We start from the raw sequence: 14870 nt of genomic DNA, 5'->3' as shown, positions 1-14870 counted from the left end.
TTTCCATTCAGGAGAATTAAATTGTTTGTTGATTACACATGAAAATGGATGATATGCAAGATTCATTCCTATCTGTTAAGTGTACAATATCATTATTCAATTTAGATATTGAATAGGATGTGTCAACAATCATTTTTATAACCAAATAATTCCATGACTGTGCTTGTGTGACCCTTTCAATGGTGAACTTCAAAAGGTCACAACAACTACACCAAGCTGTCTGAACCTGGTATTATCCTGAATGACTTCTAACTTCACACTCTTGTGGAAGTTTTACCAAGATGGCTTCAGAGTAGACTAACTTTACACAGTACACATAAAAAAAGACATATTTATTCAGTGTCATAATCAGACTATTACATTTAGCAATTAACATCATGGGTGCAAAAAAAAAAAAAAAGAAGTCTACATTAAAATCCTTTGTCCTTTACACTTTCCACAGAACAGAAACTAAAATAATCTGTTATACCAATAGTCACAAATACAGTACTTGAATTTTTTTGCACATACACGTGAGTATTGTCTAAACCATGTCTTCTTTGTAGTAGCGAGCCCCTGCCCCAGTGTGCTTGGCTGAGTTCACAAATCTGTTGTAACCTGTGGCTTCCCTGTCACTTCCTCTCCTGCTAAGCTTTGTTTCCTGGCAACATTAAAACCTTCTGCCATTGTCATAGCTACTGCTGCTGCTAGAACTACCAGAGCCACCTTGGTTTAGTGGTTTGGCAGAGTATTGTCCTCCACCACCATCAGGTCCAGAGTTTCTCTGCCTCCAAAGTTTCCACCCTTCATGGGTCCAAAATTTGATGACTGATTGTTGTCATTGCCAGAATCATTGTAGCCTTTACCACTACCAAAATTTCTTCTGTCACTACCAAATCTATTGTAGCCATCCCCACTGCCACCATATCCAACACCACCAAGGCTGCCACCAAAGCCACTGAAGTTTTGTCCACAACCAAAATTGTTGTTTACATCGAAACCACCTCCACAATCACCATCAAACTTTGTACAACTATGTCAACTTCTTTGGCCAGCTCTTATGTTGACAGGGCTTTCCTCAGTTCACAGTTGTGGCCTTCACAGTGTGGTATTTCTGAACGACAATCTTATTCACGGAGTCATGATCATCAAAAGTTAAAAAAGCAAAGACCCTATGAGAGCATTTGTCTTTGTGATGAGTCTTTGGTAAACACCACACCAGTGGGTCTTATTAAAAAAAAAAAAAAACACTTTGTGATGGTGTCCATTGTATAATTGGAGATGTGACCACTTACATTCAGTGTTCCTATAAAGAGAAGAGATATGTGCATGAATTCTTGCCATGTTGATTGATTTCTCATGTTTAATGTGATTCTGTTTCTTATTTGCTTAGCAACACTTGTAATGTATTCTCCAGTCATGGAGTCTTGCTTGTTTCCCTCTCTCCCCTGGGTTGAACCAAAGGCCTGATACATGCTAGGCAAGTCTTTGACACTGAGCCACACATGCAGCTAATGGGGTTTCTCTTAATTTCTCATGTGGAGTTTTTCCTTAAGTATGTTCTGAAATATTGGCTTCTGGGTTGTGAATTTTGTTTCTTTTTTTTTGGGGGGGGGGTATTACTGGGGGATTTAACTCAGGGGCACTCAACCGCAGAGCCACATCCCCAGCCCTATTTTGTATTTTATTTAGAGACAGGGTCTCACTGAGTAGCTTAGTGCCTCGCCATTTCTGACCCTGGCTTTGAACTGGCAGTCCTCTGTCTCAGCCTCCCAAGCCACAGGGATTACATGTGTGAGCCACTGCATCTGGCTTGGGAATTCTATTTATAGCAGCTCATCTGGCAAGGTTTTTTAAATGTCTCTTTGATTTTAATAGATAATTTTGCTAGGTCTTGGTTGACAATTATTTTCTTCCAAATTAGATCCAAACACCCCTAGGGCAGGGCAGATGCTGACCTCTGCTGGGTATCTGGGTCACAGGGGCTTCCAGAGAGTTCAACTCCTAAAGCAGATAATCAACCAACTTTGGTTGTGAGGGCACAGCATAGTTATACCAATGAATAAAACCTTTCAAAGTTCAGTCCCTAAATGCATTTCCACCCACTTTTTCAGTTTCCTGACCCTCCTAGCTTATCATGTGAGCCACCAGACTCAAAGGCAAAGCCAGCTGTACTCACCACCTTGTCTCTGACCTGAATCCTCCTAATTATAATCATCTTGCTTCCTTCCTTTCTTCAGTTCTTTCTTTGGAATGAACCCAGGTGTGCTCTTCCAATAAACTAAAACCACAATTCATTCTATTTTTTTATTTTAAGACAGGGCCTCACTAAATTCTTCAGGAGGGCCTCAAAGTTGTGATCAGCCTGCCTCAGCCTCCCAAGGCACAGAGTACTTGTGTCAAATTTTTCAGTTGTGTTCCTCTCTGTCTTTTTATTCCCCCCTCCCCTCTGTGGTGAGCTAACCCCACAGCTGTCTCTACCTTGGCTCCAATATCCCTTTCCTTGGGCTCTATACAAAATAGCAGAATTTCTGAGGCTCTTACTGTCCAATATTGAACTTTAGTGTATTCCCTCAGGCACCACTTCAGTGAGAAGCAGCAGTCCTGCTGCTTCAATTCTGAGGTGCGGAGCAAGTGGAAAGTGCAGCCTTCCCCTACTCTGCCATCTCGGTTTCCTCATTCTATACAAGATTTATGTGTAAGTCATAAAAACATGGATTGCATGCTTTGCTCCAAGAAGTGAGGAATGGGTCTGGGCACAGTTTCAGAGAGAAGCAGAGAGATATTCTTTCTGTTGAGCTGTGACTCACTACCTGCATCTTCCACCTGGCTGTACCCCTGGGAGAGAGAACAACATGATCTTTCAACATCATGTCTCATCATTGACAATACACATCCCTTTTCTCCTAAAGAGATAAAATACATTTAAATGTGGATTTAAGACTCCTCCCACTCTGGACACTGATCACCGACTTCAGTGGTCCCTATCTGGCTGAGCACCAGTTTGGCTGGTGGGCCAAATCTCCCAGATTAATCGGCACAAGACAAAGGGGTCACTTACTGTAAGCTTGAGGAGATCTGATGCACATTCTGGGAATCCTGCTCATTATTTGAGCTTCTGAAAGTGTGAACTACACTCTGGCAGCACCAGCACCACCTTGACATTGAAATGGCATCTTCTACTAACTCCACACTCTCCATGTTGGGGTGATGTCCAGGGGACTCATGTGCACAGGAAATCTGGGATTCCCTCATCCATGTGTGTCCTGGGTGTGGCAGCAGAACTGTGCACTCTGCTGTGGATGTGTGGTCTGATCAGATGGCAAACACGGGGAGCTCACAGAGCTCCCGGGCTCAGTGCCTGTCCCTTTCTTTACTTGGCCATCACTCCCTTGGTGTGCTCACCTGTGCTCAAGGCTTTAATCCATTTCTCCATTCTGGACACTCGTCTGTCCAAGGTCAATGTGACGACCTCACCTGCATTTCCAGGATATATCTCAGTTCAGTGTCTATGCTGAGTGCCTGCCATGTCCCTTTCCAGAGTCCTCTGCTGTCCACTGAGGGCTACTCCATAATGCAGTCTGATATAAGGGGTGCACCACTGACTCTTCCTTCTTATACTCCAGCTTCAGTCCATTAGGAAGTGCTGGGAAGAATCTTGCTCCCCACTTTGCCATTCTCTTCTCAGCACAGAAGCCATAGTGTCTTTTACAACACAAGTCTTTTTATAGGGGCAGTTCTACTGTGATCCTCCTGTGCTCAAACTGTCTTCTAACTCTCTGGCTCACTCAGAGTAAAGGTTCAAAGACTTCCAGGAACTTCTAGCCCTGTGGGATATGATCATATCATTGGTCTCTACTCAGTGACTCTGCTCAGGGTATATCACAATTCTCAGTTTACCATGAACACAAGGACATGCTCCTGCCCCAGGGCATTTGCACTGCAGTTTCTCCTTCCTGGAAAGAATTTGATACTGACACCATGAAGATTATTTTTCATGTTCTTCAAATCTTACTTCAAAGGTCATCTTTTCATCAAGGTTGACACTGAGCATCTTGGTAAATACTTGTCTTCCCTCTTGCCCCCTCCACCACATACCCTCTGGATAAACTTGCAACTCTTATGCTTCCTACAGGAACACTGTGCTTATTTAATATGTTTACAGTGTATCCTCTTCTAGCCACTAGAACACATGTTCCACTAGGCTGGCAATTTTTTTTACTTTTTCTCTTAATTTCCCAGATATAAAAAATAGTATAACACATATTTTGAGACAGGGTCTCACTTGCCCAGGCTGGCTTCCAACTTGCCATCCTCCTGACTCAGACTCCTAAGCCACTGGGATTACAATTGTATGCCACCAGAGGTCCTACCTTCATTTTTACTGCTGAAGTTTTACATTTTATAGTTATACACAGTGTGCCATGTGCCTGATGATGTACATGTGTTTGATTCTACTCTGCCATAAGCATCAGTGCACACACAGGCAAGATCACCCCAGGCATATGATCATGAGAAGGAACTTTCTTTCTTTCTTTCTTTTTAGAGTAATGCATTTTATTTATTTTTAATTGGTTATTTTATTTTTCCATGTTTTTATTGGTGCATTAAAATCATACCTAATGGTGGGATTCATTGTTACATATTTAGACACACATACAATATAACAACGTAATTTGGTCAACGTCCTTCCCCAGTATCTCTTTCCCTTTCTCCTTCCTCCCCCTGTTTCCTTTCCTCTGCTGAACTCCCCTGGATTTTCATCAGACTCTATCTCACATCTTTCTTTCCCCTTTTCCTCTCTAGCTTCCACATATGAGAGAAAAATACACAATTCACGGCCTTCCAAGTTTGGCTTACTTTGCTTAATATTCTCAAGTTCCATCCATTTCCCTACAAATGACATAATTTCACTTTTCTTTATGGCTGAATAAAACTCCATTGTGTACACAGACCACTTTTTCTTTATCTGTTCATCCATTGATGGAAACCTAGACTGGTAGCATATTTTGGCTTCTGTGAATTGTCTTAATCCAGTATTTTTTAAATCCTCAGTTAAACAATTTTATTGTGTATATATGCAGTTACTATTTATAAGACATTCTCTAAGATGCTATTGTGGTATTAGTATATACAATAAATCCATGGATGACTACCTTCAAGAATCTTTCAGTCTTGAAAGGGAGGTAAGAAATGTGTTTGCAAGCTGTAATATCAATGTAATATAAACTTGATGAATACCATAATAAAGGTGAGAACTGTATAAATATGCCACAATGAAACTTACTATTCTGTATAATTAATATGCACTAATTTAAAAAAAAAAGATGCATAGCCTTATAGGAGGAATTGAGGCTGGGTCATTTCTCTGTGGAGGGATCAGAAAATGGTGGGCAAGTCACTTCAGGTTCATGAAATACATCAGAGAAAGTAACAGCTGTTCAGGAAACAGTCACTTTACTGGAATTTAAGATGCTACTTGGAGATACAACTTTCCATCCTATCATATTCTTTTCTTCAACTACAGTGGATAATGTTAATTTTCAAAGTGCTTGTACTAATTTTAACACTTATCAGGAACATATGAGAGTTCATGTTGCTGAAGTTCTGAAAGATAACCTAGAAGATGGGGTGTAGGAGTCTGGAGCACAGTCTTGGATGCAGAACTGCCCTGGCATTATATGCCCATCAGCAACTTTCTCTCCTTCCTTTATTCCACCTGCTCTGGCCTCAAACTATCAGCACATAGCTCAATCCTGCTTCCTTCTAGTAAACCACAGGGTATTGTCATGTACCTGGAATCTTCCATAAAAAGGAAAACAAGGAAGAAGGGAGGCATGGAGAAATGGAGAGAGGAGAAGGAGGAGGAAGAGAAGGAAAGAGAAAATGCAAAAATAAGGAAGAGAACAGGAGAAGCATCATTGGAAAGAGCAAGGATAACAGGCATTATCACAGTACAAGGAAGTAAGGAGATGGAGACATATAGAACAACAGATATGAAGAGAGTTGGCAAAACAAGAAATATCCATGAAATCACAGAAATAACACTAGGCCATCAACATGGAGTCCTGGAAGAGGGAGAATTTGGATAAAGGGAAGGATTTAATAAGCTGGAGTGAGTAATAAGTAGATCATAATAATAAAAAAACCACACAAATGGAAATGATTTGTTAGGTCCTCCAAGACATAAAGTTGCAAGGTGGGTTGAGCTCACCAGCATTTTATTAGGGGAAACACCTGTCTGAGAATGTGAGCAAGGAGCCAGAAATTCCTGGGAAAGCCTTCAGATTGAGGTATGGGAGATGGACAGAGAGAGAAGAGCTTGTTGGATTGGTCCCAGAAGCAACCTAAGGATTGTGCAACCAGGATACAGAAGTGCCCTGTCTGTGATGGCCATCAGAGGAGTCCCATGCCTCCCAGGAACAGGCCTGCCTCAGTGCCTTGGATTTGACCTTTTTTTCCCCCTGAAACAAATACCTGTGATAATCAACTTTAAAAGCAGAAAGGTCTTTTTCCATTCACAGTTTTGGGAGTTTGAATATTGGCCTGTTGTTTTGGGCCTGTGGCAGCACAGTTCATCATGGCAGGTGTGCATGACTCAGGAAGCCCATTCACCTCATGGGGGAAGAGAGGGTAGGGCACGGTTCCTTGATCCCCTCCATGGATATGTCTCTATCCAGAAGACCTCCTTCTAGGCCCCACCTCTTCAGGTTTCCATCACCTTCCCATTGTGCCAAGCTGGAGAGTTCGCCTTGAACACATGGGCTCCTGTGGGACATCCCAGGTCCAAGCTCTTCCACCAGTCCTTGGCCTCAGCAGCCCTGGTAAGCAGGGCCTCTGCACCAGTGCTGCCCTGGGTCTCAACATGGAGCAGGGCTCTTGGATGACTCCCTGGGGATGTGACCCAAACCTTCCTGAGGTGTCTGGGACCTTGGAAATCAAATCTTGACAGGCAAAGTTCATACAAGGATTAGTTGCCAGTTGAAATAAGACAAAGAGAATGAGGGGGAACCCATGTGGATCACTCCTCTCCCCTCACTGTATGACAGTAGCCTTTTATCCTCCTTAGTTTATTCCATCACCACTGGCAAGAAAGGAGTTGAGGGTGTCCTCTACCCCTTCCTGGTCCTGGAGGTCACACTGGTTATTTTAGTCAGCTTTTTCATTATTGTGACTAAAAGACGTGACAAGAACAAGTACAGGAGGAAAGTTTATTTTGGAGTTCATAGTTTCAGAGGTCTCAGTTCATAGAAGGCTGACACCATTCCTCAGGGCTTGAGGTGAGGAAGAATATCAGGGTAGAAGGGTGTGGTGGGGGAAAGTAGCTTAGGGCATTGCAATCAAGAAAAAGAAGGAGAAGGAGAAGGAGAAGATAGAAGAAGGAGAAGGAGGAGAAGGAGAAGGAGAAGATGGAAGAAGGAAAAGGAGGAGGAAGAAATGAGAGAGAGAGAGAGAGAGAGAGAGAGAGAGAGAGAGAGAGAGAGAGAGACTCTCTTCTTTAATAAAATATAAAATATATACTCCAAAGGCCCATTTCAATGACCCACCTACTCCAGCCACATCCTACCTGCCTTAAATTACCACCAGTTAATCTCTATCAAGAATTAATTCACAGATTGGGATAAGGCTGTCTCCACCCAATCATTTCACCTCTGAGCCTTCTTGCATTGTCTCAAAGATGAGCTTTTGTGGGATATCTCACATGCAAACCATAACACTGTTCAAATCTCCCCTGTGGCAACAGCAGAGGAGCAGGATCCTTGGCAGACTTCCTGAGGGTGTGACCCAAACATTCCTGAGGTGTCTGGGACTTATTTCAGTGGCACCCTTGTGTCCCTTGGTATGAATGTTCTCCTCAGGATATCAGGACCTCCTGTCTTGCAGAGCCCAGAGTGGGAGAGATGGGAAGTGCAAGATCCCCAGTGGGTAATCTAAGTGATGGTGAATGGAACCACTTAGTTTCTTTCTTTTGAGAGCACAGCACCATAGAGAGGTCTCTGATTCCATCAATACACTGTGTCCTAAAAGAAGTCACCTTGTCCTTTAGAGGGCTTCCCCAAAGCTTGTGCTCAGTGTGCCTTAGAAGGCCCATCCAGCATTGTGTGTGGCTGGAAGCCCCTGCATGGTGCAGACTGTGACAGGACCTGTCTGTCCCATGGTCATGGCTCATATCACAACTGGTTCTCTATGAGTGCTGTCATGGTCAGATATCAAATAAGAGCAATTTGGATCCTTTGGATGTGACATGATGACAGCCCTTCATAGTGGTGCATGCTTGCTGAGGGTCTGAGTCATAGAAGGAAAAACTGGCACATGAAATATATTTCTAGGATGATGAACCTTGTGCCCTTCTAGGATGCAACTGGCTCAGTGAAATAAATTTGTTGCTTAGTGTTTACTTATTGCATAAAGAAATAATGGTATCTCCAGGATCAGCATTGGCTCCTAATTTTGAGAAGTTGGATGTTGAGAGGTGGCAGCATCCGGATCACCCTTAGTAAGAGGAATCAGTTCTGCCAGGCTCAAATGTAGGATGCATCTCTGCCTTTGCTCCATTCATATGCCTATCATTCAAGTCCTGGGGGGCCAGTAATAAACACAAATATGTTAGTCAGCTTTGTGTTACTCTCACAAAATACATTGTAAAAAGAGGAAGGGTTTATTTGGACTCGCTATTTCAAAATGTTGCTTTGGGGCCTGTTGTGAGGCAGAACATGAACGTGGGGAGCCCCTAGCAGAGAAAGCTTCTCCCATCATGGCATCCAGAAAGCAAAAAGAGAGACAGGAAGGAACCAGATCCCAACATCCCCTTCAAGGACACACACTCAATGTCTTAATTTACTTTAGTAGGACCCACCCCCTCAAGGTTCCACCATCTCCAGATAGTGTCAGGGGCTGGGGAAGAAGTCTGTAACTCATGTGCCATTGGGACACTCAAGACCAAATTGTAACAGTTGGATCCTGTCCATTGGTCTACTTGGCAGATCAGAGCCATTTCAGGGTGGATGTTTTCTGCATGTGATTCAGGCTCAAGCCCAGATGTACCATTTCCATGTGATAATGGACTGCCCCAGACCTGTACAGTGGTGGCCTAGTGAGATTCACAGAACCCAGTCCATGTTGGCTCTTGTCATTCCAGTGTTCTTTAGTGTCCCATGATCAAACATTCTTCTTCACCAGGCCTAGCAACACATCAAAGCTGATTACTGAGAAGGCACATTTCTGTGTGTGGAAGACATGGCCTCCCTCAGACCCCACGACCTTTGATAGTATTTCTCCCCCTGTGCTTGATTCAGCTCCATCCTGCACCTCTCACACACTGACGCTCCCATATCTGCAGAGTCTGAGGGGTGAAGAACCATGCCCTGAACTGTTTCAGTGTCCATTCCTGTCCAGGTCCCACATGAAGCTGGCCTATTATGTCACCAAATATGTGGCACAAACACTGTGCCTCAGTGTGGAAGGTGATATTGTCAGAACCCAAAGAGGCCCAGGCCTCCTGCTTCCTTCTCTGCAGTGAGAGGTGCCAGGTGCAGCAGCTGGTCCTATACCATGGAGGGGACATCTCTGCTTGTCTTTAATAGCTGGACCCCTAAATCACAATGAAAGGGCCACTCCTGAATCTCTGAACATTTTATCTTCCACTTTCTGAGGTACGTGTGCCTCATCAAGAGCTCCAGGGCACTTTCCCCTCTTGTTCATCCATCCCAGGCAGCATGACGTGGGATGAAATGAACTGACTTCATATTCTATGGGATGTGCATCCAGTCCAGACTCTTAACACTGCATCACAGAGGGAGGGATGGTGAGGCTGTGGGTATGAGGTGTTGGTGCCAACTCAATCCCAGAGCATGACACTCCCCAGCCTCATGCCTGTTTCCCACTCCCCATTAACTCTCCTGAGTTGGTGATGGTTCCTTGGCAGAAGGACTCAGGAAATCATGGCCACATGTCCTTGTCATGGTGTCCTGGGCTCTTTCTTCCCTGGATGTGGACACCTCTTCAGTCACTGGGTTCTGAATCTGAACATCAGCTCAGATATGGAAATTGAGAATGGAATCAAGACTTCTTTTTGGTTCAAGTACCTTCAGCCTCCTGCTCTCCACTTTTGTGTTAATTGCTGATACTGAGAAGGGCATTTGTTGGTCACCATCTGTTTGACCCTAAGAACACCACTCTCCCTGAACCTTCCCAACCCCCTTACAAATCAGAGCACCCCTGACTGCTGCTCTGGGGTTGCTGTGGTGGGCACACCCTCTGGTCAGTGCTGGTTATCTGCCACCACTTGGTCTCAAGTATTTTTAGGGCCAGACCCTCCCCATGAATATGAATGAGCCCCCTTTCCTACCCTCATCCCAGCCTGAAAAGGAAAACACTTTCTTAGTGAAGCAGGCCCTTGTTACCAGCATATTCCTGTGGGTTTTGGTGAAAGTGTCCTCTGGGACACTGGAATTCAATGCTCTGTTGTGTCTTGTGGCCTCTTCCTTCAGCCTCTGTATTCCATCCTCCATTGTCTTCTTGAGCATCTAAGTTGTGTCCACTGGCTGGACATCAGTTTTTCCTGTCTTCACAGAGGTCACAGAACCACAGAAACTACCACAACCCAAGTGGCTTTATGTAGCTCCATTTATGACCTCACAGTTACATAGTTCCAAGTCCCCCGTGGGGCTCACAGGGCTAAGGTCAAGGTGTCAGCTGGTCTTTGTTCCTTAATGGAGACTCTGTTGAGGATTTTGCTTCCAGGATCAATATGGTTATTTTGAGAATTCGGTCCCTATCTCCTTGCTGACTGTCATGAAGGAGCCACTTTTAGCTCCTGGAGCCCTCACCCAGGTCCTCATATGTGCCCTCTATAGCACGTCTCATCCTTCTTCCATTAGAACCTCTGATGTCCTCTCTGCTGAATCTCCTCCACCTGCCTCTCTTGTAGCACATCCTTGACTCCAGCCAGAGGAGGGTCTCAGCTTGAATGATGTACTGTGATTGGTCTACCCAGGACAATCTCCCCAATTTCAGATGTTCACCTTAGTTACATCAGTAATGTCCCTTCTGCCATGTGATACAACTTCTTAACTCTTCCAAGGATTAGGGCCTGGGAAACTTTAGGGACTATTCTTCAGTCCCTGCACCTTCTTGTGCTGAAATCAATGAGGAGCAAGGAGATAGCACTTCTGAGAGGGTGATGGACAGGAAGGAGCCAGGAGTGCAGAGGTGGGGAAATTGCTTGGGGTCCCTGGGCGTGCCTCCCATGAGGGGAGTGCCTACCATCTCATGACAGGCTAGGGGATAATGGGAAGGGGAGCAGAATGGTCTGAGAACCTCAGTGTGGATCAAGGACCCCTACCCACCTGCTGGACCAGGTGTACATGATACCCATGGAATCCCCCTGGGAGGGGACTTCAGAGACCAGGTTTCTGTTAGAGCTGGGAGGCAAGGACATCTTGAGAGGACTTTGATAGTTTGTTTTTTATGAGTTGAGAATTACAGGGGGTACCATAGGAAAATTCCAGGATTTGGTGAGAGGGTGTGAGAGGAGACAGAACAGGAATGTGCAGAGCCTTGTGAGGATGACAGTGCAGGACATTGAAGGGGACCTAGCATGGCTAACCAAACAGGAGAAGGACACAGGAGGTTTGTCCTGGTGGATTCAAGACAGACAGTGAGGTGGGCTGGGAGAGGGGCAGCTATGGGGGCAGGTGGGTCTGAGCCTTTTCTCTGTGGGTGAAGATGAGATGTGAGTTGTTTTGTCTTGGTGCCACTGTGGAACCTTTCTTGCCCCCTGATCATCAGGTGGAGTGTCTGAGGGTGGAGGTTGGCTAGGCTGTGCATAATTCATACCTGAACTGAGGAGAGTTGGGTGCTCACCCCCAGGCTCAGGTCTGCTGACCCCTGCTGTTGGAGGTGCCATTTCTGTATAACATATGAGACCCTGACACAGAGTCCTGTTATGTCCTGCTAAGAGGGACAGAGGCCAGGGGAAACAGAGGCTGTGACCTTGCCCTGATAGTCCTAGTGTACATATCTTTTAGGTGGGAAGTGATTTACTCTTCCCAAGTAAGAGACCATTTTTCTTTAAAAACCTTAGTGAATACAAAAATGTATTTCTAAAAAGTGAAAAATAGAGAGAGAATGTTTCTACTTTTGTCTTGGTCTCAAGGGAACCAGGGTTGCAACTTTAAATGGGATCCTCAGAGAGAGTCAAAGGCCCCCATCATGCTTCCAAATGCAAAGCATATGGTAGGTAATTAGGCAAATTTTATACTCCTTGACATTGGATAATATTAGGAGTTCATAGTAATTTCCTTTAGTGTCATAACCATATTATTATTGAAAGAAAAATGTCATTTCCTAAGAGATGAGCACAGATTTACTTAGGAATGAATGTCACAATGATGGATTTTTCTAGTGTTTCAGCAAGAATTATACAACTATAATTTCTTGCATCCTAAACAAACGTGACAAAATACTGAACTAATTAGGTCCAGAGTCACCATTGTACTATTCTTTCAGAGTTTGGAAAGTTTGATCTTTCTCATGTAATCTGAAGATTATTTAATACTTCCTAACAACATGGGGAATGTTCACAATATGATGCTGGACAAAAACGAAGTTTCAAGTGTACATGTGAGTGAGCCTGAATGGTAGCATACAGCTGTAAACCCAGCTACTCTGCAGGCTAAGGCAGGAGGATGGCAAGTTCAAGGCCAACCTGGGCAACTTAGTCACACACTGTCTCAAAATTGATATTTAAAAGACAGTGTAGCTCTGTGGTACAGCACCACTGGGTTTAAGTGTTAGTACAAAAAAAAAAAAAAAGTCTGTGTTTTGAGAATGCCTCAGTTGAGGGTGTATCAGCATTTGTCAGCTTCACATAGTCTGCTCCCAGTGTGCACTAATCTATAATCCCTAGGATAAGGGAGCAAGGTACAGTGGGGGACACCAAGAGACATCTCCAGGTAAGCCCTGTCTGCACCCACCACCCCTCCCAGGACCCTTTGCTCCCCTAGAAGGTCAACCACAGGAAAAAGATGGAGGGGCCCGTAGGCTTTAGCCTTCACCCCCCAATCCTTCCTCTGCCAGTTATTGCCTGAGCTTCCTCCCTCCACTGCAACCACAATCCCCCTAGAGCTAAGCACAGGAGGTTCCATATGTGGAATCCACTCCTCATTTCAGACCTGGGAAGCAATTCCAAGACAGCTGTCCTCCCTGGTGACTGCCACTGTGTGAAGCCCGAAGGCATCGCCCACGTTGGCTGGGTTCTCTCTAGGATCCTGGCATTGCCCAAATAGTCTTGAAACTCCTTATATCACAAATTCAATCTCATTCTTTACACTTGCTCCTCTGACAATTCACAGGGGAAAACTGAGACCCAAAGAAGGAGATATGCTCGGTCATTTCCCAGGACCTGTGGACAATATGGCAAAAATATGGCAGATTTCAAATGCGTTTTGAGAAAAATGTAACAGGGTCCCTTGTGTCTCCACTCAATTTTTCTTTTCCCCCACCCTCTACTGGTGGGATTTGGACTTTTGCACTCTATTTTGCATTTATGATCATATTTATTACATGTCTGTCTACTAAAAACGTATCCCTTTGGGGTCTGGGGTGTAGCTCAGGGGTAAAGCACTTGCTTAGCTGCCTGAAGCACAGGGTTTCATCCTCAATGCCACAGAAATGAAATTTTAAAAATAAAAGTATCAATCAGAATGAATTAGACATTACTTTCCTGGGTTCATATATGAATATACAACCAGTATAACTCCACAACATGTATAATCACAAGAATATGATAAGTTATATGCTATGTATGTATAATATGTCAAAATATATTCCACTGTCGTGTAAAACTAAAAATAATAAAACTGAAAAAAAAACAAATAAAAGTCTCATTTTCAAAAGTAATTGAGGGAAGATCCAATGCTATGAAAATATGAAGACTTATTCTAAGACAGAACTTCTAGTGCTGGATTATAATTAATATTTTGCTTTTTAAAAACAGTATTATCTTGAGTCTGGCACTTAGTTTATTGTATTTTAAACCAAAAATATTCTTCCTGACACCTTATACAAATTCCAGTTTATACTAGAAGATACAATTCCTGAAATTCACAGAACATAAAAGGCACTGTTTTCCCAATCCCTGGAGAAACCATTGTCAGACTGTTCAAGGCAATCATCTAGTTTTTCCCTCTATTATAAATATATATTATTTAAGTGGCGGCATTTAATCCAGTATTTTCCTACCTTTTAAAAAATCCTAAAATATGTTGGGCAACTCTTTTCACAGCAATACTTTTAAATGTATTTTTCTCATTTTAATGGCTACCTAGAATTCTATTGCATAGATTTACTTTGGGGGATGATGGGAATGTTCTTCATCTTCATTCACTAGTGGTGACACAAGCATGTATGAGTACCCAAACGCAAGGAGCTGTACATTTCTAAATATGCATTTTATTGTATGTGAACTATGGATTAGTAGAGTTGGTCTAAGAAGAATGGTACCTCTTTGAAATTTTTATTTTGGTTCTGCAAAAAGAAAATAAAAGAAACCCATGTTTTTAAGAGATAGACCCAGACATCTCTGGAGGTAAAGAGATGGTGGACTGGGCCTGGTAGCAAACACGTGAACAATCCCAGCAGCTCACAAAGCTGAGGCAGGAGGACTGCAGGTTCAAAGCCAGCCTCAGCAATTTAGCAAGGCCCTAAGCAATGTAGTAAGACCATGCTCCAAATAAATAAATAAATACATAAATACATAAATAAATACATAAATAAATAAATAAACAAAGAAAGAAGCATGGTGGCTCACACCTCTAATAGCAGCAGCTCAGGAGACTGGGTCAGGAACATCATGAGTTGAAAGCCAACCTCAGCAACAGTGAGGCACT

Source organism: Urocitellus parryii, chromosome 8, assembly GCF_045843805.1.
Source record: "Urocitellus parryii isolate mUroPar1 chromosome 8, mUroPar1.hap1, whole genome shotgun sequence".
NCBI lineage: Eukaryota > Metazoa > Chordata > Mammalia > Rodentia > Sciuridae > Urocitellus > Urocitellus parryii.
Note: the sequence above shows the minus strand (reverse complement) of the source record.